A 27,655-nucleotide genomic window follows, 5' to 3' on the forward strand; every position below is an offset into this window, starting at 1 on the left:
TTCTCTGTAGGTGACTGACTTATTCGTGTCGAAACGCCAATCTGTAACATAAAAAGAACGTCAATTAGATGAATATAAATAGCTACACTATCATTCAAAAACACATACAAACAATAAAAAAATTTATCAGATTCACGACTTGTTCAATATACGATTCGAATGGTTGTAGTTTATCCGAAATTGTTGGAAGATGTTTAGAGTAACATGGAATAAAAAATCATGGAATACGTATTTTAATTTACCTCGCACTTTGAATATGATTCGAATAATGCCACCTTTCAAAGCGTGCAAATAGTTCGCAAAGACGCTTCAACGTTCATAAATACACGTTGAGAAAAGTATGAAAAAGACGCAATTTCAAAACGGGTCACTTCAAAAGACCCAAGTGTGAATAGTTAGTAGGACTGTTAGTGATGTTGGCGTTTCTCTAGAGTTTTAAATAAAGAAATGTGAGTAGAGATTTGTGGAAGTTTCGAAACGGAATAAACGGACAGTGTTGCACTTTTTTTAAAAAGGAATAAAAAGCTAACAAAATTTACTTAAATTTCCTGTGTCCTGTGATATCGATTGTATCGAGAATGATTATTCGGGAATGCAAAAGCTGTGTTCAAATTTAACAACGACTTAGTGCTCTGAACGTGAAGAATCGACTCCAAAGCGCCTTATGGAATCAATGTTTGAGGATTCACTGGGTATATTCGGTAAATTTTTTTCTGTTCTTTGAGCTCACTGAACCGAGGTTATTGTCGAAATAGTAGCTTATTTTGAGGCTAAAGACAAACTCGAAAAATATTATATCTAATGCTAGTCTACGAATTTTCCACTAGGGTAAATAAATAAATATTTTTGTGAAATTTGACAATGTATACGATGAGTAAATAGGGAAAATATAAGGGAAGCTCTCATAAATTTTTCTGTCATCCATATGATAAATAAGAAATCTCCTTTATATCTTTTATACGTAGTCTCAGTGATATGTAGACATTTTAATATAGTGAACAGGCAAAAAGTCTTTGTGAAAACGGCGCTTTTTGATATTCGAGTCTCCGTCGAGATCACGTCATATTTGAGATATAGGAAGTGTGAGAACTTTCGAACGCTTTGAACTGGGGAAATCCTGAATTATGCCGAGTATTCGGAAACTAAACCATGTTATTCGATACTTGTTACGCTAAGACCATATTCAATTTAATAATGTATGAATAATAAAGAAAAAAAAAATATCGTACATGAAAGAATATGAATAAAGTTTGGGTGTAATTTAGAATTAATAATTTTTGTTGTGTATAATTCACGAAATGCAGTTACGTGGAGGAGAAAGGCATATGTTTGACGATACGGCATTCCGGGACATGTTTCGCATAATTACTAACGAGCTGCGATGTCCGATGGTAATTATCCCTAATACTCCAAACACATAAGAGAGGTTGGTATGCGTGTTGAATCGTAGGTTCACCAACAGCCGCAGATTCGAGAGTTTAATTATTGTACTCGTATTGTCTAAATAATAACCGACGAGTAATGGCTACCAAAAAAATAAAAAACGTCGTACATTTAACAAAAGTTTAATAGTGGAAGATACGTTGCGAAACAACCCCAATTTTATTTTCTACGGAAAAGATACCAAAGTAGAAGAAAAAACTAGAAAATGAAATTTGCGGTTACTGATATTTCTAGCGTATATATTTACATTCGTATACCAACAAAATTATGGGAATTGAAAAGGTGTATAGACTCTCAAAGATACAGAGCGGAAGTCATTATTTCAGGAACGTCTGGATTTTCTTCTCCTAAACGTTTGACGAGCAACGACGTATCCTTTTTGAAAAATAAATTGTTGTATAAACAACAACAATAAAACTATATTGGACAGGATTAAAAATAATATAGGAAAAATCCTATAAGGGAAAAGCAGTTGAGGAAAAATTTCTTAAAGAAAAACTATTTAGAGAATTAGCGAACTTTTACGGAAACAAAAATAATTACCAGAAATGTAATAACAAGAAAAGGTATAATTTCGTATTTAATTATTTAAGCCGGAAGAATTGTATGAAAAAAGTTTTCCGGAAAATTTCGTTCGTGACCGCTTTCATAAACAACTCGTTTTGAACTTCTTTAATTGATGAAGTTTTTAAATCAGTTGCACGCGAAAGTGAAAAAAATACGCTATGTAGATAAAATAATACTTGAAAAAGAACCAAAACATACACATGCAACTTGAATGCAGTCTCTACAATTTCATAATAATAATATATATATATACTGCACTCGATAAGAAACAGTCTGGAAAATTAGCTTCCCTAGTATCCGTCACGATATGCATTAAGTTATAATTTTCTTTAGTTTCACCAATCTTATAAATCACAGTATGATTAGTAGATATACAAACAAGTTTTTTCCAACTAATGAATTGTTGAATGGAAAAATAATGTGCTTCGATGTATCGGTAATGTAGCTTGTTAATTTCAATTGTTGTTTGTTAGATAATTCAAAAAATTTCCAAATATATGCACACACCTACCTTTCATATTTCGTAACAACCGTATTTCAAATACTTTGTTGATCGATTTAATTAAATTTAATTATAGAAATAAGTGGAACTTCATTAATTATTCGTTGTTAAGTTAATTAATGTGTGTGTAAATTAAAACGCGCCTTCTCGAAGAATTTTAAAAACTAGATTTATAACATTCAATCGAAGATTATTGAGTTTGTTATTTTAAATAATCGATTATAGTCCATTCACTTTCAGTGGCAATATGAATTGTAGCTTCAAATTTTCTAATCTTTTACTACACTTGGAAGTTTCCTCATGTTTCTTTAGAAAATTCAATGAAATCCCCATGGAAATTTTCGGTTTAGTCATGGAACTGCCACTAAACGAATGGACTATAAAAAATTTTCAACCGCAATATTCGTTAATATAATGGTTCCTAAAAGAGTTGCGATGTTTCCAACAAATCTAGGGATAATCTCCGATGAAAAGGCAGTTGAACAATGACCGTTCTCGGGAGTTTTTCCGTTGTTTATTGCAATTTATTTTAAGGTTATGGGTAGTTGATAAAAGAAATAATAATTTTTAGTCGGTTCGGGTTCAATACTGATACAGTAAATAAAGACGACTTTTATTAATAAAATCTAAATGAATCACATTGTATATATCGTATAGAACCGTCCCTGCGGAAATTATTTGGTTTTATACGTGTTAAATTTATAATTAAATGCGGACTTATCATGTACCCTAACCTAACTAAGGATTTAACCCTGCGGGGGTCAAGAGTGTCCTTCGTTGACAACGGTATGGGACGAAGAAATTAATTGCTGCAGGTCCATACAAGAAGTTTTTAGTATAGCTACCTAACACAATTTAAGGGGAAATGGTGCCTAGAACGAACCCTTTTGATTTATTCGGTCCGCAATACATTTGTTGAATGGAGATGAATAAAAAATTTTGTTTTGTGGTACAAAGGACAAAAGATTTATATATAGATATTTATTTTGTAGGTAAAAAACCCCGCTACTGTTAGTAAACTCACCTTACGCCTTGCCGCGTTGTAAACTCTTGAAGTAAATCGAATTACGTGCCTGACATAAAATCGTAGAAAATGTCCTGTCCATTTGATGGATGAAAATCCTTCTCATCTATCTTGACCTGTCGATAGTTTCCGAGAAAGGCCAGACTCCCTAATCCAAGTTAATTGACGTTAATTTGTACGTATTTATCAATCTACTAGGGGTATTTTTCTTGTGAGATGGGACGCGATTCGAGATTTTTAGCCCTTAACGGGAAACCGTATTTTTTATTGGGACAGGTTCCAAGTGGATTTAAGATTAATTAAATTAAGATTTTATTTATAGTATATCGATAAATTTGACTAGACTAAAATATCTTTGTCGAAGTTTACACCCTTTACATTTCACATGCAAATCTTACAACCGTCTACGAGAGAACTTCAAGAATATTTCTTTTGTTTAGTTTACAGGATATGATTTTCTCCCCTCAAAGTTTCAGTATCTCTTGTTTGGAAATTGTTCTGTCTCAAATGGATGAGGAAATGGAAAGTTTTAAGCTGATTGCGAAGAGACATTTGGAATTAATTCAGTCAACCAAAAAGGGTATACGATAATTTCAAAAATTTTACATATATAAAGAAACGTTAAAAATTATGAAAAGATGATTTAAGTTATATAACATTGTTTTTACATTATCTTGAATATATAATAAATGGCAACATTGCTAATTTGAAAGCATTGTTTAATGTCTTATCTACGTTTTTATTTAGAACAAAACAAATTACCTGAAATTTTAAAATTTAAATTGCCAGATAATGTTCAGCAACTACTGACTATTATCAATGTAAGGGAACAAATAAAACAAAAAAGTTAAGTAATTAAAAAGCAATAAGATTCTGGGTTAGGAGAAAAATCGATACAAAAATGTTAAGCTTATACACGATAAGTAACTTTCTAATAATTACACGGCCCAACAAAAAGATTTTTTGTTGTGGAAATTTTTGTATTTAATACTGTCATTTCAATGACATCCAGTTTGTTGGTGACTGCTACATATATCCATCTGATTTAATATAAGTCTCTTTTTTCGAAAATCTTCAATTAGACTGTACTAGGATAATCCCAGAAGTACCTAGACTCACCTAAAAGTGGCGGTAGTTGCTTGAAAAATACCACAATCTGTTTTAAGTTTGGAGACGCCGCGTTGTTTAGTATTTGTTTGACAGCCATTAAATAGTGAACGTTTTCAGTGAATTTGTAAACAGCCTTTGCTCATCCGATACAAAAATTGAACTAGATTCTACGCTGGATGAGATTACGAAGACCAGCATTGGTATGGGTCGACCAAATCAAGTGACGACTCCAAACATATTGACGAAAATCCACAAAGCGGTACTAGACGTCCAAGCGAACTAGAAGACATGACAAAGCTGCGTCGTGAAGAGTTTTTCATAAAAATATAGCATTTTCATATCCATGGATGAAACGTGGATCCATCACTTCACACCAGAAACAAAATAACAATCAAAACAATGGGCTAAAAAGGGAGAACCGCCAAAGTTCCATCGGCAGGATTTTTTGAAATACGCGTAGAATAATTTTCAGTGATTTTCTTGGAAAAGAAAAATGAATTAAAAGTTTAAATTGCTTCTTTATACACACCCTATTCGCCGGATTTAGCCCTCTCGGATTATTTTACGTTCCCATTCTTGGTGGTCGAAGTTTTTCCAGCAATGAAGAGAAGATGTCGGCGATTAAAGACTATTTTGAAGAGCTTGAAGATTCTTATTATAAAAATTTCAACTTACTCCTATGTTAGACTGCTATTAGGTTTCATATAGGTCTTAAGACCTATGCCAAAGTCTCCAAATCGAACAGAAAGATTCCAGATTGCACTCCGAAACATGTTCTAAGTCATCACGATTAAGTATCTGAAGATACTGAACTTCAAAAAAATCGCATTTATTGAGATAAAGTGATTTAATTGATTTGTCATTTGAATCTATCGAAAAGAATGATAAACTTTTGGGCTTCACCTTTCATTGTGGCAAATTTGGGGGTTGTAAGTTGTAACTGAAGCAAGAGGTTTCATCGGAACATTTGCCAGGTGATTATTAAGACTTTCCAGAAGCCAAATATTCACAAAAATTTATTCATTCATTCAATAATTTATACACAACCCTGTCTTTAAGGGTAAGATTCAATTTGATATATTTATTTTTTAAAGAAGAAAATTTCTATAATGATATTCCGAAAAATTGTTTTCAAATTTAAACGAAATCATTGAAGCTTTTGAAATTCAATAAGGAAGTTATTCCGTAAGAATTTTTTTTTCTCCAGACTGTCATATAGTAAAAAAAATGATATATTTTTTAAAATTCTATTAAAATTCTTGGTTCCCGAAGGGATACGTGCAACTGGTAGAGCTTTATAAACATCGCATTCTTTCGCAAACCTTTTTCAATTCAAATCATTAATCATTCATCGCTTGTGTGTGTGGAGGCCCTTCGAAAAATCGAAAAGAAACTAACACGCGGATTTGAAGGTACGACGAAACGACATTGATGGAATGGGTCTTTGAGTGGCATTGTCACATGTCAAGTCGAATACGAGGGTTTACGAGACTACTAATTTTTTTTATACGATGGAATTAGTGCGTCTTTAAAAATGATTTTGTACGGTTTGTTCTGTTATAAAAAATCTAATCGAAAAGAAATAAACGAAATAATAATTGAATCATCTATAATCTAAGAATTTTTAACCTAAACTATCACTCACAATTGGAGGTGTGTGATGGGAAGTATATTGGACAAACTAAGAGATCCGTTCATGTTCGGTTGAAGGAACATAAATATTATAATGTAAAGGGCCCGTTGGACTCAATTTTCGTGGGAGAGAAGGTTTATTAGTAGGAAAATTCGATATAAAACAGGTTCCAATTTACCTTTAGTCTCTGAAGATGATAACTTGGTTATCGAAACGCGCGCCAGACAGTGTTATTAGCATTATAAGAATGATTGTGTTATATAAATTTGAGAATCGTTTTTTCTGAATTTAGAACGTGATTTTAAACTAAAAGAATTTAGAAAATAACATCTCCATAATTTATCTACGTATTTACATGGTTTTGGTAATTTATTTTAGATCTATTAACGTCCGTTTCAACGGCAACATATATTTCAAACGGTTGCACATGTCTTCTGTAAATAAACGCGTTTATTCTTTTTGATTTTTTTTCTTCTCTCATCGTTCGAAAATGTCATCAAACATCTGTCCCGTTGCGGTATTCTCTAAAAATTATTTGTTCACCAAAGCGTAAAACTCGGTGGCCATGATTTCATCGACTATATACGTTTAAAATAAGAATTAACGACGTAAATCTTTTTGCCTACCGAAGATCTCTTCGGGTTCCGTCCCGTATCATTCCAGATGAATTATCTAAATTCGTGTTACGTGTTATTCGTTTATGATTGTTTAATTTAGCGATCGTTTCTAGGGAATCTAAACGAAAGCGACATGTTTACAAGCATTGTACCAGTACTTTCGGTGACAATGAAACGGGTTCCTTATACGACATTTGTAAGGGATTTACATTTATTTTCTAGTTCATTCAAGGAGCGAAGGGACAGAAAGCTTATACGACTATACGACATTAGCGTATCGTCATCATTTGAAATAGGAAAAAAAAAAATAGATTATGACAAAACTTATAGTCCATTTTTTATATATTCGATGTATAGATAAAAAATAAGTGATACGCCTATGGATTACGAATACCTCATTATTTTATTACTCTTTCTTTAATCAAAAATAAATAAACTGGAACTACGTCAATTTACAATGAAAATTTGTCTTTTTAAAAGTTACGTGTTTGAATTTTTGTACCTCCACTGGTACATTCGATACGAAATTAGATTCTCACTGCATAATACTTGATATACATCTGAATGGGACGCATCTTCAAGCCTAGAGCAAGTCTTATTTGCTGATTTGGTTGTATGCCAGCTTGCAGCTTTATACGTATAGGTAAATATTTGTCTCCGGAGGCTTTCTTTTTTTTTTTGGAAATAGAAAAATTCTTTTGTCTACGACATACTAAAAGAACATACTGTCTGTATACGAGGTTTGACGCTCAAGTTCTAAGATACGGCGATACTGATGTGGATATGTTAAAGCTGACATTGACAACTTTTGAAGTTTGACGTTTGACGTTTCTAATAGTGAACGTTGTCATACGAGTGCGATGATTTTCTAAGATATTCGAACCACAGAATCCATTTAAGTAGCTCTAAGATGTCTTAGAATTTGAAATATTTGTTGAGTTTGTATATGAAAACAAACATGTACTTTTCATCGGAATTGATTTCTTTTTTTACAACTTGTCATACAGTTTATGAGCTCCAATAACTGAGATGGCTTCAAGAGATGATTTCATAAATTATTTATTTAATCAAAAATTATGATGAATAGAATAGAAAGTTCACACAACTATTTAAAGACGTTTTCAATATCCCGGATTTTCTTTACACCGTTTTTTTTTGGAAAGGAAACCCGAAAAAAAAAAATAGTTACTAATGACTCAAAACAGATGTTACGAGTCAAATACCGTATCAATCTGGTCTACCCTATGTTTAGTCTCATGACGATGGTTTGTTACAAGATTTTTCACACTTGAAAAAAACTTCCCTAAATAGTTGAATCATTTTTTTATCCCACAACTAAATTGGGGATCGTTTACTTGTTTTTTGTAATTAGATATATGTACAAGGTTTTTCGTTATTGTTTTTAGTTAATGTGCGGGACTGTTTTTTTTTTTTTCGTCAAGTCACGTGTTATTCTAGGTGTCGATCGGTAGACATATCGACTATCTTTGAAGAAGTTTTTGTGAAAAGGCCGCTCCCGCATTGTCACCTGAACAAAGGTGTCTAAGGAAACCATAATAAAGGACGCCGAACGCATTGTGTCGGATAAATCTAAAGTCAAAAAAAGTTGATTTGTGGTGTTTTGTAAATATTATTTCCCATTTCGAGCTTTTGTTGTCAACGAGTGCCGAATTGTGAAAATTATTTCGTCGGCAAAAATTTTTGATTTTATTTATAGAGCTTACTTAACATCCTTCGTTTCTCATAGATTGACCAACAGGGTGTTCCAAAGTCAAGTATAACAATATTTGCAGGTAGATTTGCCGGAAATAGACCACTTGACAAGTACATGTCAAATTCAACTACGAGGTGCACATGAATTTATATCGCAAACAAGATAACAATGGATTTTAAATAAAGGTTCGCGGGTCTCTTGAATTTCCGAAAGCTGAGTAAATATTTTATGTCTGAATCTCAGATACATTTTGTTTGTTCTGATTTTGACGAGTCAAAAATGAAAAATAACAGCAAATTATACTACACGAAGAGACAATAATACAATTTGGGGACACAAAAAATGCAGAAACGTTGTATTAATTTCCATATCGATGAAGATGACTGACGACAGCAGAAATGTCACAAATTAATCGATCTAATTAAATTCTGTTGTCAGTGAAGTATGGACGGTCCGTCAAAGTTATCTCGATGGTCATCTGATCGTCCTACCATCGACCAGCTCATTAAGCATTAACTAAATCGACCGGTGGCTTCTCTCTTAACACATGACCGATTTTCTATTAATAATATTTGATAATACATGACCATCATTTAGGGATAATTTAAAAAATATTTAGTTGATTATACTGGTTAATAAATTTTTTTTTTGTCGCGCGAAAGCTTATGCCAAATTTTGATTGGACTATGGTCGACAAAAAATGGAAAAACATTTATATATATATATATATATATATATATCAGGTTTCTTTATGACATCGAGACATATATTTATATAAAATGTTAAAAAATCACTAAATATGAAAAAATATTTTTTAATTTATAATAAATAGCTTTAATTTTCGTGAATGTTCGCTTCTGGTAGATCCCTTCTAAGTAATCTGCCAGCATTTTTGGGTTTTTCCCCTGCTTGCGCTTTTCCATTAAGGAAAATGACCTGATGAAATCTTTCGCTTTTTTCGTCAATCGCAGTACCCAAATTCTCGTGGAAAAAATCCAGATGATCAAAGACATATTACATTCCGAAGGTTGCTACGAAATTACAAGCTAGTTGATTAAGTCTTAGTAAATTTTACCTTCATTATCTTTCCAGATAATTCAGCTTTCCTTCATTAGTTTCCGAATTTGTGGACCAATAAATATTTTTTCTTCAATTTGTTTCTTACTGACGAAATATCACTTTCAGGTATAAGATGCCATTTACTAAAATTTTCATTAGGTCAAGCTTTATATGCATTGGTGGTGAAAGAATGTGGTCAAGGTTCAATGTTCTGGAGTAAGGGATCTATGCTTGGGTCATGCTTTCGAGGTGTAGTGACTTTCTCTGTTCCTGCTGTCCCATTCGCAAATGAAACATTAATATTATGTGTAACCAAGCTAAAGAGCTTCGACTTTAAAATCTCCACAAATTTTTCAAACAGTATTAAATTTTTTCAAGAAGGAACTTCATATTTTTGTCTCTTTCAAATCACAACCATGGACAACCAGTACTGAAGGACATTTGTTTCAGTTGTGTAACAGCACTGCTTTCAAACTAATTTTTGAGGAATCAATTAACAATTGCCAATGACGTGGATCATAATCAAAATTCAATAAATTAATCACTATAGGAATATTATTACGAAAGACTAAATCATTTGCTTTCCGTACCAGGAAAAAGTAATTTCCAGTCGTTTAATTTAGACCCCAAAAGCTCACCTTGTTTTGACTAAGAACTAATTCCAGACTAGAAACAGAATCCTGACTTTCTGTTTGATTTAGAGGCTTTAGCACTGGCAGTTCGGCACAATGTAAGATTAATTTATTGACCGATGACGAGTTTAGGTACTGAACAGTGTGTTTGGACTTGATTATGGCGCTTTTTGTTTGATTCAAACAAAAATAACAATCATTTAGATGATCTGATAAACTTAGTCAAAAGCAATCGTTATACCACCAAACAAAAACTGGATGTGACTGGAACAAATTGTTTTTGAATGAAAATATAATAAAACACATAAAAATCATGACGTTTAACATCCTCTAATACCACGTGGAATTTTTTTTAAAAAAATAAAACAAACTAAGCAACATACCTGCTATCGATAAAAGCAAGGGTTATTAAAGTAAACATCCCACTTACAAGCAACGTATATATCCTGCAATAAATTACGTAATAATTTGTTTACATGAACTAGTTGAACAACATATTAACTTGGATGTAATATAAACAGTTTACCGGATTTACAGATGATCTCAATAAATTTATACAGAGACGGTTTTTATCTAAACTTCTTCTAGAAAGTTGTAGTGAAAATTAAATTGAAGAATGAAGAATATAGAATACTTCTCTTGAGGATTTCTGTGACTTTTATCGACGTATTAAAATGATAAATTATGTATTCTTGCCTCATTGTATAGTTCATTAATGTACAAACGCAGTCGCCTAATAAAAATTGCGATAAAATTCCGTTTTCACAATTTCTACAACTTCCTTTCTATAAAGACATCGACATCCGCCACTGAATATCGTCACAAAGTTCTTTTGTTCTATTGTTTATGTTAATAGTTTCATCGATGGTGTGATAATCCACCTAATGAAATGAAATGTCCATAGAGACGTCTTTATTGTTGTCTACTAAAACTTGTACGAACGTTCAATGTTTTTTATAATACGAATCGTCAAGCTACTCAAAATAAGCATTAACTCTGTCGATATCAACAAGTCTGGGAATAGAAAATAGTCCGAGGAAGCTAAATCTGGCGAATAAGATGGATGAAGTATCAATTCAAACTTTAATTCATTAATTTTGGCCATTACAATAACGCCCAAACGTTGGAATGTGTTCGCATTATACACGCCGTTGATAGTTTTTCCTTTATCAAGATAATCAATGAAAATTATCCCAAAAAACCGTCGCCATGACTTTGCCTGTAGATGTAACGGTCTTTGAAATGTTGAAATTTGTTTATGATTATAAATGTAGCAACTTTATTTAGTGGATTATCACTCGGTACGTGATTTAAACAAGTTTCGTGTCGAGTTTCTCGTAGCGGGGGAGTATTATAATGCATCGTTGTCTCATTAAAACCTTTCCCAACTTTAATACGATATGTCTCAACAATGCACGTTTCTAATTCTAATTCTCTAAGGCAGATTAAAATTCCGCTTCTGGTTACCGGGATGGAAGGTTTATGCTAATTTTATAGTTCAACTTAATACGACGACATGAAGAAATTACCGTGGTTATTCGAAAATAATGTTTCTTAAAGCGATTCATCATATTTTTAGTTAATTTAAATAATAGAGTTTGTATTTAAAAAAGATATACAATAATAATAAATACGATATTTCGTTTTAATAGGGGGCGTAGCTCAGATGGTAGAGCGCTCGCATGCGAGAGGTACCGGGATCGATGCCCGGCGCCTCCAAAATAATTTTTAATTTTTCAAAAAATCAATTGATTATAAAGTTTTTTTCAATTTTTTTTACTTCACAATCATTTGGATACTGATTTTATCTGAAATTATCATTATCGAATCTTTGAAATCAAAATTTCAAAAGACGAAATGTCAAAAATTATTTCTGATTTTTCAAAATTATATATATTATTCCGGTATTTGTTGTAGATGCCTCTATTTGCAGCCCGGCTAGCTCAGTCGGTAGAGCATGAGACTCTTAATCTCAGGGTCGTGGGTTCGAGCCCCACGTTGGGCGGTAATAATTTTATACATACAAAATAAACAAACTCATTAATTTTTGTTCCAGCGGAATATTTTTCAAAATTTGATCTATCTAAACCTAACCTAACAAAATTTAATTAAATCAAGGCATATATGAGGGTTGTAGAAAAAGTTTTCGATTTCGATGTCAACTCTTCTCAATATAATTTCAGTTTAGTTGCGAAGATTTTTTTTTGAAAATAGAAAGAATTGAGTACCGATCTGTTCGGAATGGCTAACATTTAAAACTATATATGACTTATGAGAAGACTTTACTGAATGATAAAAATAATATAGATGAGAAATTTATGTTGGGTTATGAAATTAAAAAAAAAAATTACCGCCCAACGTGGGGCTCGAACCCACGACCCTGAGATTAAGAGTCTCATGCTCTACCGACTGAGCTAGCCGGGCTTGTATGAAACACTTCATTGACTCATTTTTCACTAACAGAGAATTGGGAAACAAAAGACCCAGGATAAAAAAAAGAAAGATACACGTAAAGGTTCAACTCTAAAAAATATACGAAAAGAGAAAAGAAAAAAATTCCGATTGTCATTTGACAGATCTATGTCTTGATTTTTTTTTGCAATATCTAATTTTGTATCTTAAAAATAGATTCCATGTTGATAACAAAAAAAATAAATCAACTATTCATAGAGGTAGGTTTTGATTTTGAGCTAGCTTTGATAATTTAAGTAATATTGAAAAATATTTTTTAAAAAACTCAATTAACTAGAAATTCGATTTGCATTAAGTAAAATCTAGATTTAAATATAATAAGGTTACGAAATGAAAAGAGTTTTAAATTTTTTTCTATATTATTGTTTTTTGTATACCTATGTCTGATTTTCGTTATGAGGTCCTGTGGCGCAACGGATAACGCGTCTGACTACGGATCAGAAGATTCCAGGTTCGAATCCTGGCAGGATCGAAACTTTTTAATATTGATTAGAATATTTTTATACATAAGATTATAACTCAAAAAAAGAACTAAACAGTAAACAGTAAACAAAAAAGTCAATGTTTATAACGATATTGAGTGCTCCTTTTTGATATAATTTTCATTTTGAGTATTTCTTTATCATGATATATCATCCCACGTTTTCCAATACCATCGTTTGGGTTACCATATGTTCCTGTAGCTGTTGTCTCCATGTTTCGAACATAAATAATAGAACAATCACTGTAATTCGATTTTACTGCTAGAAACCCCCTAAAAGAGGCATACTTCCACCTCAACAGCCGATAAATCACTGGTAGGGGCGGATTTCCCAAATAGGATCGTGAAATTAACAGGGACGGTCTTTAAGAAATGAAATTCGATCGGATTGACGTTTCAATATTATTTTCTTTGCTCCATTTTGATATTTCTGAAATGTATTATCAATGGAAAGGATACGATGAAAAGGATAATCATCAACTTTATCCCTATAACTTCCAGTTGCTATTTTTACTTTCTTTTACTGTTTCTTTCGTGTTTCTCAGATAATTCTGTGTCTCATCTATCTCCTAACTTCATTTAACTTGGCTGTTTCTTGGCCATTTGCCTTCGATGTCTCTTGTTTCCTTTTTTGCAGTTTTCTAGTGAGTTTTCAACTGTTTTTTTTCAAATAATTTTTGTTTTTCAACATCGTTGTCACTTTCTTTAACTGTTTCTTTGGTATCTCTGTCTTTCATCTATCTCCCAACTTCATTTAAGCGTTTCCTTGATGTGTTTTGGATTTGTACCTTTGTTGAATCTTAATTGATTATCTTCCAACTTTTTAAATAGTTTTCCTCGTAATTTCTATTTGAAAGTGTTTTTAAACATTGTTTTCGCTTTCTTTTATTGTTTCTTTGGTGTTTCTAGGCTAATTCTATGTCTCATCTATCTCTTAGCTTCCTTTAACTTGGCTGTTTCTTGGCCTTTTCCCTTGGATGTCTCTTGTTTCTCTTTTTCAGTCTTCTAGTGAGTTTTCAACTGTTTCTTTTTCAATAATTTTTGTTTTTCAATATCGTTGTCACTTTCTTTAACTGTTTCTTTGGTGTTTCTGTCTTTCATCTATCTCCTAACTTCATTTAACTTGGCTGTTTCTTGGTCTTTTCCCTTGGATGTCTCTTGCTTCTCTTTTTGAGTTTTCTAATGAGTTTTCAACTGTTTTTTTTTTCAAATAATTTTTGTTTTTCAACATCGTTGTCACTTTCTTCAACTGTTTCTTTGGTGTTTCTGTGTTTCATCTATCTCCTAACTTCATTTAACTTGGTTGTTTCTTGGCCTTTTCCCTTGGATGTCTCTTGCTTCTCTTTTTGAGTTTTCTAATGAGTTTTCAACTGTTTTTTTTTTCAAATAATTTTTGTTTTTCAACATCGTTGTCACTTTCTTCAACTGTTTCTTTGGTGTTTCTGTCTTTCATCTATCTCCTAACTTCATTTAACTTGGTTGTTTCTTGGTCTTTTCCCTTGGATGTCTCTTGCTTCTCTTTTTGAGTTTTCTAATGAGTTTTCAACTGTTTTTTTTTCAAATAATTTTTGTTTTTCAACATCGTTGTCACTTTCTTCAACTGTTTCTTTGGTGTTTCTGTGTTTCATCTATCTCCTAACTTCATTTAACTTGGTTGTTTCTTGGCCTTTTCCCTTGGATGTCTCTTGCTTCTCTTTTTGAGTTTTCTAATGAGTTTTCAACTGTTTTTTTTTCAAATAATTTTTGTTTTTCAACATCGTTGTCACTTTCTTCAACTGTTTCTTTGGTGTTTCTGTCTTTCATCTATCTCCTAACTTCATTTAACTTGGTTGTTTCTTGGTCTTTTCCCTTGGATGTCTCTTGCTTCTCTTTTTGAGTTTTCTAATGAGTTTTCAACTGTTTTTTTTTCAAATAATTTTTGTTTTTCAACATCGTTGTCACTTTCTTCAACTGTTTCTTTGGTGTTTCTGTCTTTCATCTATCTCCTAACTTCATTTAACTTGGTTGTTTCTTGGTCTTTTCCCTTGGATGTCTCTTGCTTCTCTTTTTGAGTTTTCTAATGAGTTTTCAACTGTTTTTTTTTCAAATAATTTTTGTTTTTCAACATCGTTGTCACTTTCTTCAACTGTTTCTTTGGTGTTTCTGTCTTTCATCTATCTCCTAACTTCATTTAACTTGGTTGTTTCTTGGCCTTTTCCCTTGGATGTCTCTTGCTTCTCTTTTTGAGTTTTCTAATGAGTTTTCAACTGTTTTTTTTTTCAAATAATTTTTGTTTTTCAACATCGTTGTCACTTTCTTCAACTGTTTCTTTGGTGTTTCTGTGTTTCATCTATCTCCTAACTTCATTTAACTTGGTTGTTTCTTGGCCTTTTCCCTTGGATGTCTCTTGCTTCTCTTTTTGAGTTTTCTAATGAGTTTTCAACTGTTTTTTTTTTCAAATAATTTTTGTTTTTCAACATCGTTGTCACTTTCTTCAACTGTTTCTTTGGTGTTTCTGTCTTTCATCTATCTCCTAACTTCATTTAACTTGGTTGTTTCTTGGTCTTTTCCCTTGGATGTCTCTTGCTTCTCTTTTTGAGTTTTCTAATGAGTTTTCAACTGTTTTTTTTTCAAATAATTTTTGTTTTTCAACATCGTTGTCACTTTCTTCAACTGTTTCTTTGGTGTTTCTGTGTTTCATCTATCTCCTAACTTCATTTAACTTGGTTGTTTCTTGGCCTTTTCCCTTGGATGTCTCTTGCTTCTCTTTTTGAGTTTTCTAATGAGTTTTCAACTGTTTTTTTTTCAAATAATTTTTGTTTTTCAACATCGTTGTCACTTTCTTCAACTGTTTCTTTGGTGTTTCTGTCTTTCATCTATCTCCTAACTTCATTTAACTTGGTTGTTTCTTGGTCTTTTCCCTTGGATGTCTCTTGCTTCTCTTTTTGAGTTTTCTAATGAGTTTTCAACTGTTTTTTTTTCAAATAATTTTTGTTTTTCAACATCGTTGTCACTTTCTTCAACTGTTTCTTTGGTGTTTCTGTGTTTCATCTATCTCCTAACTTCATTTAACTTGGTTGTTTCTTGGCCTTTTCCCTTGGATGTCTCTTGCTTCTCTTTTTGAGTTTTCTAATGAGTTTTCAACTGTTTTTTTTTCAAATAATTTTTGTTTTTCAACATCGTTGTCACTTTCTTCAACTGTTTCTTTGGTGTTTCTGTCTTTCATCTATCTCCTAACTTCATTTAACTTGGTTGTTTCTTGGTCTTTTCCCTTGGATGTCTCTTGCTTCTCTTTTTGAGTTTTCTAATGAGTTTTCAACTGTTTTTTTTTCAAATAATTTTTGTTTTTCAACATCGTTGTCACTTTCTTCAACTGTTTCTTTGGTGTTTCTGTCTTTCATCTATCTCCTAACTTCATTTAACTTGGTTGTTTCTTGGCCTTTTCCCTTGGATGTCTCTTGCTTCTCTTTTTGAGTTTTCTAATGAGTTTTCAACTGTTTTTTTTTTCAAATAATTTTTGTTTTTCAACATCGTTGTCACTTTCTTCAACTGTTTCTTTGGTGTTTCTGTCTTTCATCTATCTCCTAACTTCATTTAACTTGGTTGTTTCTTGGTCTTTTCCCTTGGATGTCTCTTGCTTCTCTTTTTGAGTTTTCTAATGAGTTTTCAACTGTTTTTTTTTCAAATAATTTTTGTTTTTCAACATCGTTGTCACTTTCTTCAACTGTTTCTTTGGTGTTTCTGTGTTTCATCTATCTCCTAACTTCATTTAACTTGGTTGTTTCTTGGCCTTTTCCCTTGGATGTCTCTTGCTTCTCTTTTTGAGTTTTCTAATGAGTTTTCAACTGTTTTTTTTTCAAATAATTTTTGTTTTTCAACATCGTTGTCACTTTCTTCAACTGTTTCTTTGGTGTTTCTGTCTTTCATCTATCTCCTAACTTCATTTAACTTGGTTGTTTCTTGGTCTTTTCCCTTGGATGTCTCTTGCTTCTCTTTTTGAGTTTTCTAATGAGTTTTCAACTGTTTTTTTTTCAAATAATTTTTGTTTTTCAACATCGTTGTCACTTTCTTCAACTGTTTCTTTGGTGTTTCTGTGTTTCATCTATCTCCTAACTTCATTTAACTTGGTTGTTTCTTGGCCTTTTCCCTTGGATGTCTCTTGCTTCTCTTTTTGAGTTTTCTAATGAGTTTTCAACTGTTTTTTTTTCAAATAATTTTTGTTTTTCAACATCGTTGTCACTTTCTTCAACTGTTTCTTTGGTGTTTCTGTCTTTCATCTATCTCCTAACTTCATTTAACTTGGTTGTTTCTTGGTCTTTTCCCTTGGATGTCTCTTGCTTCTCTTTTTGAGTTTTCTAATGAGTTTTCAACTGTTTTTTTTTCAAATAATTTTTGTTTTTCAACATCGTTGTCACTTTCTTCAACTGTTTCTTTGGTGTTTCTGTCTTTCATCTATCTCCTAACTTCATTTAACTTGGTTGTTTCTTGGCCTTTTCCCTTGGATGTCTCTTGCTTCTCTTTTTGAGTTTTCTAATGAGTTTTCAACTGTTTTTTTTTTCAAATAATTTTTGTTTTTCAACATCGTTGTCACTTTCTTCAACTGTTTCTTTGGTGTTTCTGTGTTTCATCTATCTCCTAACTTCATTTAACTTGGTTGTTTCTTGGCCTTTTCCCTTGGATGTCTCTTGCTTCTCTTTTTGAGTTTTCTAATGAGTTTTCAACTGTTTTTTTTTCAAATAATTTTTGTTTTTCAACATCGTTGTCACTTTCTTCAACTGTTTCTTTGGTGTTTCTGTGTTTCATCTATCTCCTAACTTCATTTAACTTGGTTGTTTCTTGGCCTTTTCCCTTGGATGTCTCTTGCTTCTTTTTTTGAGTTTTCTAATGAGTTTTCAACTGTTTTTTTTTCAAATAATTTTTGTTTTTCAACATCGTTGTCACTTTCTTCAACTGTTTCTTTGGTGTTTCTGTCTTTCATCTATCTCCTAACTTCATTTAACTTGGTTGTTTCTTGGTCTTTTCCCTTGGATGTCTCTTGCTTCTCTTTTTGAGTTTTCTAATGAGTTTTCAACTGTTTTTTTTTCAAATAATTTTTGTTTTTCAACATCGTTGTCACTTTCTTCAACTGTTTCTTTGGTGTTTCTGTGTTTCATCTATCTCCTAACTTCATTTAACTTGGTTGTTTCTTGGCCTTTTCCCTTGGATGTCTCTTGCTTCTCTTTTTGAGTTTTCTAATGAGTTTTCAACTGTTTTTTTTTCAAATAATTTTTGTTTTTCAACATCGTTGTCACTTTCTTCAACTGTTTCTTTGGTGTTTCTGTCTTTCATCTATCTCCTAACTTCATTTAACTTGGTTGTTTCTTGGTCTTTTCCCTTGGATGTCTCTTGCTTCTCTTTTTGAGTTTTCTAATGAGTTTTCAACTGTTTTTTTTTCAAATAATTTTTGTTTTTCAACATCGTTGTCACTTTCTTCAACTGTTTCTTTGGTGTTTCTGTCTTTCATCTATCTCCTAACTTCATTTAACTTGGTTGTTTCTTGGCCTTTTCCCTTGGATGTCTCTTGCTTCTCTTTTTGAGTTTTCTAATGAGTTTTCAACTGTTTTTTTTTCAAATAATTTTTGTTTTTCAACATCGTTGTCACTTTCTTCAACTGTTTCTTTGGTGTTTCTGTCTTTCATCTATCTCCTAACTTCATTTAACTTGGTTGTTTCTTGGCCTTTTCCCTTGGATGTCTCTTGCTTCTCTTTTTGAGTTTTCTAATGAGTTTTCAACTGTTTTTTTTTTCAAATAATTTTTGTTTTTCAACATCGTTGTCACTTTCTTCAACTGTTTCTTTGGTGTTTCTGTGTTTCATCTATCTCCTAACTTCATTTAACTTGGTTGTTTCTTGGCCTTTTCCCTTGGATGTCTCTTGCTTCTCTTTTTGAGTTTTCTAATGAGTTTTCAACTGTTTTTTTTTTCAAATAATTTTTGTTTTTCAACATCGTTGTCACTTTCTTCAACTGTTTCTTTGGTGTTTCTGTCTTTCATCTATCTCCTAACTTCATTTAACTTGGTTGTTTCTTGGTCTTTTCCCTTGGATGTCTCTTGCTTCTCTTTTTGAGTTTTCTAATGAGTTTTCAACTGTTTTTTTTTCAAATAATTTTTGTTTTTCAACATCGTTGTCACTTTCTTCAACTGTTTCTTTGGTGTTTCTGTGTTTCATCTATCTCCTAACTTCATTTAACTTGGTTGTTTCTTGGTCTTTTCCCTTGGATGTCTCTTGCTTCTCTTTTTGAGTTTTCTAATGAGTTTTCAACTGTTTTTTTTTCAAATAATTTTTGTTTTTCAACATCGTTGTCACTTTCTTCAACTGTTTCTTTGGTGTTTCTGTGTTTCATCTATCTCCTAACTTCATTTAACTTGGTTGTTTCTTGGTCTTTTCCCTTGGATGTCTCTTGCTTCTCTTTTTGAGTTTTCTAATGAGTTTTCAACTGTTTTTTTTTTCAAATAATTTTTGTTTTTCAACATCGTTGTCACTTTCTTCAACTGTTTCTTTGGTGTTTCTGTGTTTCATCTATCTCCTAACTTCATTTAACTTGGTTGTTTCTTGGCCTTTTCCCTTGGATGTCTCTTGCTTCTCTTTTTGAGTTTTCTAATGAGTTTTCAACTGTTTTTTTTTCAAATAATTTTTGTTTTTCAACATCGTTGTCACTTTCTTCAACTGTTTCTTTGGTGTTTCTGTCTTTCATCTATCTCCTAACTTCATTTAACTTGGTTGTTTCTTGGTCTTTTCCCTTGGATGTCTCTTGCTTCTCTTTTTGAGTTTTCTAATGAGTTTTCAACTGTTTTTTTTTCAAATAATTTTTGTTTTTCAACATCGTTGTCACTTTCTTCAACTGTTTCTTTGGTGTTTCTGTCTTTCATCTATCTCCTAACTTCATTTAACTTGGTTGTTTCTTGGCCTTTTCCCTTGGATGTCTCTTGCTTCTCTTTTTGAGTTTTCTAATGAGTTTTCAACTGTTTTTTTTTTCAAATAATTTTTGTTTTTCAACATCGTTGTCACTTTCTTCAACTGTTTCTTTGGTGTTTCTGTGTTTCATCTATCTCCTAACTTCATTTAACTTGGTTGTTTCTTGGCCTTTTCCCTTGGATGTCTCTTGCTTCTCTTTTTGAGTTTTCTAATGAGTTTTCAACTGTTTTTTTTTTCAAATAATTTTTGTTTTTCAACATCGTTGTCACTTTCTTCAACTGTTTCTTTGGTGTTTCTGTCTTTCATCTATCTCCTAACTTCATTTAACTTGGTTGTTTCTTGGTCTTTTCCCTTGGATGTCTCTTGCTTCTCTTTTTGAGTTTTCTAATGAGTTTTCAACTGTTTTTTTTTCAAATAATTTTTGTTTTTCAACATCGTTGTCACTTTCTTCAACTGTTTCTTTGGTGTTTCTGTGTTTCATCTATCTCCTAACTTCATTTAACTTGGTTGTTTCTTGGCCTTTTCCCTTGGATGTCTCTTGCTTCTCTTTTTGAGTTTTCTAATGAGTTTTCAACTGTTTTTTTTTCAAATAATTTTTGTTTTTCAACATCGTTGTCACTTTCTTCAACTGTTTCTTTGGTGTTTCTGTCTTTCATCTATCTCCTAACTTCATTTAACTTGGTTGTTTCTTGGTCTTTTCCCTTGGATGTCTCTTGCTTCTCTTTTTGAGTTTTCTAATGAGTTTTCAACTGTTTTTTTTTCAAATAATTTTTGTTTTTCAACATCGTTGTCACTTTCTTCAACTGTTTCTTTGGTGTTTCTGTCTTTCATCTATCTCCTAACTTCATTTAACTTGGTTGTTTCTTGGCCTTTTCCCTTGGATGTCTCTTGCTTCTCTTTTTGAGTTTTCTAATGAGTTTTCAACTGTTTTTTTTTCAAATAATTTTTGTTTTTCAACATCGTTGTCACTTTCTTTAACTGTTTCTTTGGTGTTTCTGTCTTTCATCTATCTCCTAAATTCATTTAACTTGGCTGTTTCTTGGCCTTTTCCCTTGGATGTCTCTTGTTTTTCTTTTTCAGTTTTCTCCTGACTTTTCAACTGGTTTTTTTCCAAATAATTTTTGTTTTTCAGCATCGTTGTCACTTTCTTCAACTGTTTCTTTGGTGTTTCTGTCTTTCATCTAACTTCATTTAAGCGTTTCCTTGATGTGTTTTGGGTTTGTACCTTTGTTGAATCTTAATTGATTCTGTTTTTCAGTTATCTTCTAACTTGTTCAACAGTTTTTTCTCATAACTTTTGTTTGAATCTGTTTTTCATCTTTATTTTCATTTTTTTCAACCGTTTCTTTGATATTTTTTAGCTAACTCGATCTCGCATCTATTTTTCGATGGTTTACTATTTATTCATTTCGAAAGATTGTTGATGAGCCTACCCTGTCCGGATGTCATTAACTGCCTGTAACAGAAGCTTTTTCGTAAATACTAATACCATAAAGGTGACCATTTACTCCACCCTTGACCATATTGTTTGCTATTAATCTAACTGTATATGGAAGGTAATGGTTTTCTATAGGGTTCTGTGATAAATGTGAATTTACTATATACATTTAGATTTTAGGAGATACTTGTATAAACTAGTTGATTTCTATTAAAACTAATTCAAATTTCAAAACGGCAACTATTCAAAAGATATTTCGAATTTAGAATATAACAGACTGAGATATTTAATTATGTATCTGTTGTTATGTTGGATTATTCTAGATTTTCTTTGTTGAAAGTTCCACTAAATAGCAAAATATTCATCATTACCTTTTACAAGATATTCTCTCTCAAGAGAGTTTTATTATTTACGTATCTTTCATAGAAATTGTCGGTTGTACACTTGTGAAAAATTTGTAGCAAGTTTTATTAGATTTTATAACTGTGTTTTAAATTAAAATTCATATAAAAACATTCCAAGTCAATTCAATTGAACGGGGATATTTCAGGTAAATGAAAAGGTAAATACAACTTGTGATGGATCGAGAGTATTACCGACTGAAAGTATTTAATTTTTTTGTAAAAATGAACGGAATAAAATCTCACAATGTGACGAAATGAAATATCTGGACTGGGAATGAAACTGGAAACGTATTTTACAAGTTGCTGTTTCACTATTCATTTACAAAAATATATTGAAATTCAAATGTTATACAGAGATTTTACTTGGAAAAATGATACTAGGGATTCCGTTGTTTATAACTTACGAAACTATTCACCAGGATGTAGATTTATAGAATATAAAACTGGAAAATTAAACTTTCTAAGTGACCCTTTCAAAATTTCAAGTTAACTAGAGGTTAATGTTTTCCACGAGTTTAACGAAACATTTTCTATTTATTTGGTTCTCGCAGATATATTTTCCAGTTAATTTTTCTAGGAAAAGTTTTAGTTTTATGAGCGGTTTTCCCAGTGTTTTTTTATATTATGATGCATATAAACTGTTGAAATACACAACAAGCAGTTAAGTAAAATATATATGCTTTTGGCTCATAACGAAAAAGTGGTCCAGGTGTGTACGTGTTTTCTAAGGAAATTTCAAACTTTTACTATTCTAGTTTTCATGATTGGGAGTCATATAACTTCAAGTAGATGCACTTCCAGCTTCCACGTTTTACTTTGTTAGCAATTTCTTTCGAAAATAGTTCTGGAACCCAAATACTAAACCTTGATTTTTGCTCACTATAATTAAATATATTTGAGCTAAATTGTGGTTTATTATGAATTCATTGCAAGGGATCAAAAGGTCGCTTAAACAATCCAGATTATTTTGGGACGCTTTTGGACAAAAATGAAAAGTTTTAGGCTCCCACTTGTGTTCTAGACTAATTAAAAGTCTATCTAAATGACAGTATCAAAGTTATAGTTGCGTTCAAGGTCCAAGTGCCTCTTCAGTGCCTAAAAATATATTTGAAACCTTAGAACAAGAGATTGCAGGACCAGATATGTCAAATAAGCCAAAATGCTTTTCCCAAAATGAGTTAGATGATTCAAATCTTTCTAAACAAGCTTTAGAATTGCTAACAACAAGCCTGAAGGGAAAAATCCTATTTTATATGTTTTTGGATCAGTCGATGAAAGATGTTCGATACAGGAATTGTATGATTGAATTAGAACTAAAAGCTTGGACAGCGTTGGTTTCCGTGGTGCAGATTTTTCTCAGAAATGGAGAATCTGAAAATTATACTCAACTTGAAGGTTTAAAGGGTCGTGGTAGGGTTTCTAGGATTTGTCTTTGGTAATCTATGATACGTCACTTTATGAAAACTCAATGATATATTTGTTTTTACTAAATTCTGTTTTATACTTGCACATTTGGTACTCAGAAACTACTGTACTATTAAATCGAATATTTGTCTAATTATAATAATAAATAAGAATGAAAAATAACATTCCCGATTTCCATGACTAACACAATCGGTGACAATGGAGGCGATGGGGTTGGGAAATCCGGTGAAGTTTTATGAAATATGTAAATGTTGAAAATGGCGGTTGGTCAGGGACTGTTGTCCTGGTTGTGGTTCACTCGTACGTATAAATACGCGAAACCATATAACGGCAACTTTCCGGGCAATAAAATGCTATACAAACTACGCCATTGAATGCTTACGAGGTTATGGAAATGGAGATTTTTTTCCGAATATCAAATGCGGTACACAACGATGGAAAGGTAGAAATAATAGTGATGCGCCATTTTTATGAACTGGACCTTTTTTTGCTTTTGTTTGGTGCTCGAGTCGCGTTTTATGGCAGTTTTGATAGAGACGGGATTCTATTGAGGAAATACTCCACGTTTGGAAAAAAAAAATCCGGGTATAATTTTCCCATTTCATACATACAATCTCAATATTTGAATATCTTAATACACCAATCGATTTATTTTATATTCGATGAAAATAATGAAAATTATCCACTACACTACACTAAATATTAAAAAATATCTATTACAAAATGAATGAAATGTAGACCTCCAGCTGTTGTTTCTTTACATAATAATAAAAATGTATTTTTATGACCGAACACTGTACCCACTTCACTTACGGAAAAATAATCAAAACTTCAAGAAGTTCTAAAAGTAAACTCCATTTCACAGTAAGTACACGAAGTTATATGGTAGTTTCGGGTATCTTTATTAAGTTTTAAACAAGCTCGTTTTATGACACAAACAGACGACTCGAATAAGCTTGAAGTATAAAATTTTAATTCACAAAAATCGATCATCACAATTATTTTCCGTTCAATTATTTCGAGTATCAAGTTATATGAGAGTTGTACAAAAAAGTTCCCGAAGACGTCTGTTAACCTTTGTCTATGGACATCCTCGCATTCATAGAAAAAGTCTTCTTCAGATAGTAGTTACCAAATTAGAGTTCACTGAACATACCAATAAATATTCGCAGCTCATCTTTGTTTAATCTCTATCAGGATTATTTTTTCGATTGTTTCAGACCTTTTCTTTCGGAGGTAATCAGCTTGTCCATTGCTGTGATCTGGTATCCACATTAAAGTAACTTTGTTTTGGTTTCCTGTGAGTTCAAAGCTGCAAGGGATGCTCTCTTATCTGATACATATATTTGCAAGTTTACGCTTGGAAAATATAATGTTTTGAGCACTTTAGAGTCGCTAGTGTGGCATTTGACATTTGTCCTTTGTCATCGACTTGTTATTATAGTTTTTGATAAAGCATAGTTTGGAAAACATGTCGCAGGATTTTATATGTTGTTTTATTTTCTATAAAGGTTTTCAAAAACGGTCTAAAATGATTTATAATGCGAGGGTTGTTTTTACGAAGTTTTGTTTTGGTTTTTACATCCAGTTACAAGCGACCATTTTGCAGCATTTAGATACAGGAATGATATTTGTAAATAGTTTGCTTTTTATTTAAGATAAAGTATTATTTCTATCGATAATGTACGCCTCTGTATGACAGCGATTTGACCACAGGCTATACACTACCAACAGTACAAATTGAAATATAATCGATGGGATCATGTATTCAGGCGAGTCACGATTATTTTCAACTACCACCTTTTTTGTTTTGAACAGCGACTCATCACGATTATAATGACTTTATCTACTAAGTTTGTCTCGCTTGCGTTGTATCAATTTATTTTTGTTTGTAGAATTGTTTTGTTTTTATTTTCGAGATATTTTTATATACAATCACCCCCAAAAACGTCCGTAATATTTTAGTAAAACTTTGATTGAATATCCGAAATTAAAGCTAATGTATTACACTGTATAATATATTTTTTTTCTGTTGTATTCATGCCAAATACATTTGCAAACATACATTTAAGCATTTACTTTGGCTGAAATCCAAAACAGCTAAATGCATTGTATACTGATTTAATTCAAACATCAAAACCGAGTGACACACAAATGGTAAACATATTTCTCTATTTTTATAAATTATCTATTCATTTTAATTCATATTTCAAATTTAATGAACTGCTTTAGAGTAAATGATCGTATCTATAAAGAAAAAACTTTAGTTATAACTCAAAACTGTACTGTACGTTAAAAGGTAATTGGACATGACACAATCTGACAATTAACTACTTTAATTTTTTTTAAGAACTCTGGAAATTACAAAATTGCTCATTTAAATAGAAACATTAATTATTGAGTCCAGTCGAGTTGGAGGAAACTCCGAGCTTCCGGATGGAACGAAATCTCTAGGTAAGGAAGTCGTTGTTTTTGGCACTCTTCAAAAAAATTACAGCATTTTGGGCGCTAACAAATCCCTTCATTGGAGTAGATTATTCCCTTTGTTCTTTTTTTTATAATTTTGACTTGGTTTGTGTTAGCTTTGTCTTTGCGTTTTGCTTTCTAGTCTACTATTTTTAGGATTCTGGTATCTTCAATGTGGTTTTACCAGATCTATCTCTGCCTGGTCATAAAGGTGTTATCCTTACCAGTTCTCTATATATTCTTCTCATGATGTTTCTTGTCCAATTTAATCTTTGTACTTTTATAAACCTTATTTTCTTCATCTTTAGGGGTGTGTACAGTTTCTAAGGCCCGCCTTGGCACTCGTCAGTCAACAACCAAGTTAATTACATGTAAACATAATAAAAAAAAACGAGGAAAAGTTATATAAATATTATTATAAATTACAAGTCATAAGTTTCGTTTTTTCTTAGACATTTAGTTATACCTCGTTATCGTGAATAATATTTTGAAACGTACTGGTATAACAAAGTCGAATGATTTAGTTTAGTCAGGAATATATATAAACATAAAACGAACGTAAGCTTTTGAGAGAGAAAGAGCAATTTACGACTGATAAGCTCTAGCGATACCTTCGACTATTTCTATGCAGATCCAAACAATCGTAAAAGCACTATAAAAACTAGTCACGAAAGTTATTAGAATAGAATTTTACAACTTAAATATCTATAATAAAAGAAAGTTAGATTATGTTGAATAATATGGTAATAAACAAATTTATTTTTATAGTTTCAAAATACGTGAATCATCTATTAACCGAAAGAATTTAACAAAGTAAAAAAGAAATTAGCGATACATAAAAATATCAAGTACCACGGTTAAGGGATTGAGTTTTAAGTTTTGTAAAATGGATACTATGGATAATAATATGTAACAAACACCGAAAATCTATTAAATAACTGTATAAACATCTATCAAGATAAACTAGAAGTATAAAGCGTTGATTCCTTTCTATCATTATTTTAAATGTTGTATTATTAATATAAATCGTATCGGTAATAATGATTTTGTCAGTTATAAATCACAGACTAACCTAACAATCGAATTCTAAAAAAAATTTTTATGGCGGCTGTACAGAGATATGCCGAGTACGAGAATGTGCAAGGCCTTCGCCTCGCCTCGGTCTCGTAAGCGAAAGACCGTGCAGAATATACGTGGCACTATAGAATCTGTACTTTTGGATCTAAGTCATAAAAAAGACGTACAAAAAAATCAAGATTCTTTGAAAACAGGAATTGGTTTGGAAACGAAATAAATATATGGGAGAGAAGGATACCGAGAAGAATTTTCAGGATTGGTGGAGAAAAACGAGCGATCTGTATGGTCAAGTTGAAATAGGTTATGTTTTCATAACGGAAAGAATCGCGTTAAAAGGATATACAGGAAGAAAGGATGGGTGAAAAAATCCTTGTTGAAGAGGATAAGAAGATAGAAGTGTGTAGAGAAGATGTTGAAAGAAAAGGAATAAGAAATTGGCGTGAATCAGGCATGAGTAAAAATAAATTTATCATTATGAGTTACTTTATAAAAATTTTTGTTTACTACTATATAAATATCTATAATTACCATTTAAAAAATTGTTTTTTGTACCTGTCATTAACAATTCTCGTTAAAGAATGTCCATTCCATTCGATTTTTACACTATGTATAAAAAAATCCGTAGGTACGAAAGATATTAGATATAAATACACGCGTACA

At 31.8% G+C, this 27,655-nt stretch overlaps 1 long non-coding RNA gene and 3 other non-coding genes across 4 annotated transcripts; 2 read left to right on the top strand and 2 right to left on the bottom strand.

Annotated features, from left to right (window-relative positions):
* On the bottom strand, nt 1–27,655 carry LOC130895176 (uncharacterized). Its single transcript, XR_009059442.1, has 3 exons — nt 27,548–27,655; nt 3,537–3,684; nt 1–41 (listed from the first exon to the last, which is right to left on the bottom strand). It is a non-coding gene; the product is annotated as an uncharacterized LOC130895176 (long non-coding RNA).
* On the top strand, nt 12,234–12,306 carry Trnak-cuu (transfer RNA lysine (anticodon CUU)). The gene has a single exon. It is a non-coding gene; the product is annotated as a tRNA-Lys (tRNA).
* Trnak-cuu (transfer RNA lysine (anticodon CUU)) lies at nt 12,653–12,725 on the bottom strand. Its single transcript has one exon. It is a non-coding gene; the product is annotated as a tRNA-Lys (tRNA).
* On the top strand, nt 13,173–13,245 carry Trnar-acg (transfer RNA arginine (anticodon ACG)). The gene has a single exon. It is a non-coding gene; the product is annotated as a tRNA-Arg (tRNA).

Source organism: Diorhabda carinulata, chromosome 6 (genome assembly GCF_026250575.1).
Source record: "Diorhabda carinulata isolate Delta chromosome 6, icDioCari1.1, whole genome shotgun sequence".
NCBI classification, from domain to species: domain Eukaryota; kingdom Metazoa; phylum Arthropoda; class Insecta; order Coleoptera; family Chrysomelidae; genus Diorhabda; species Diorhabda carinulata.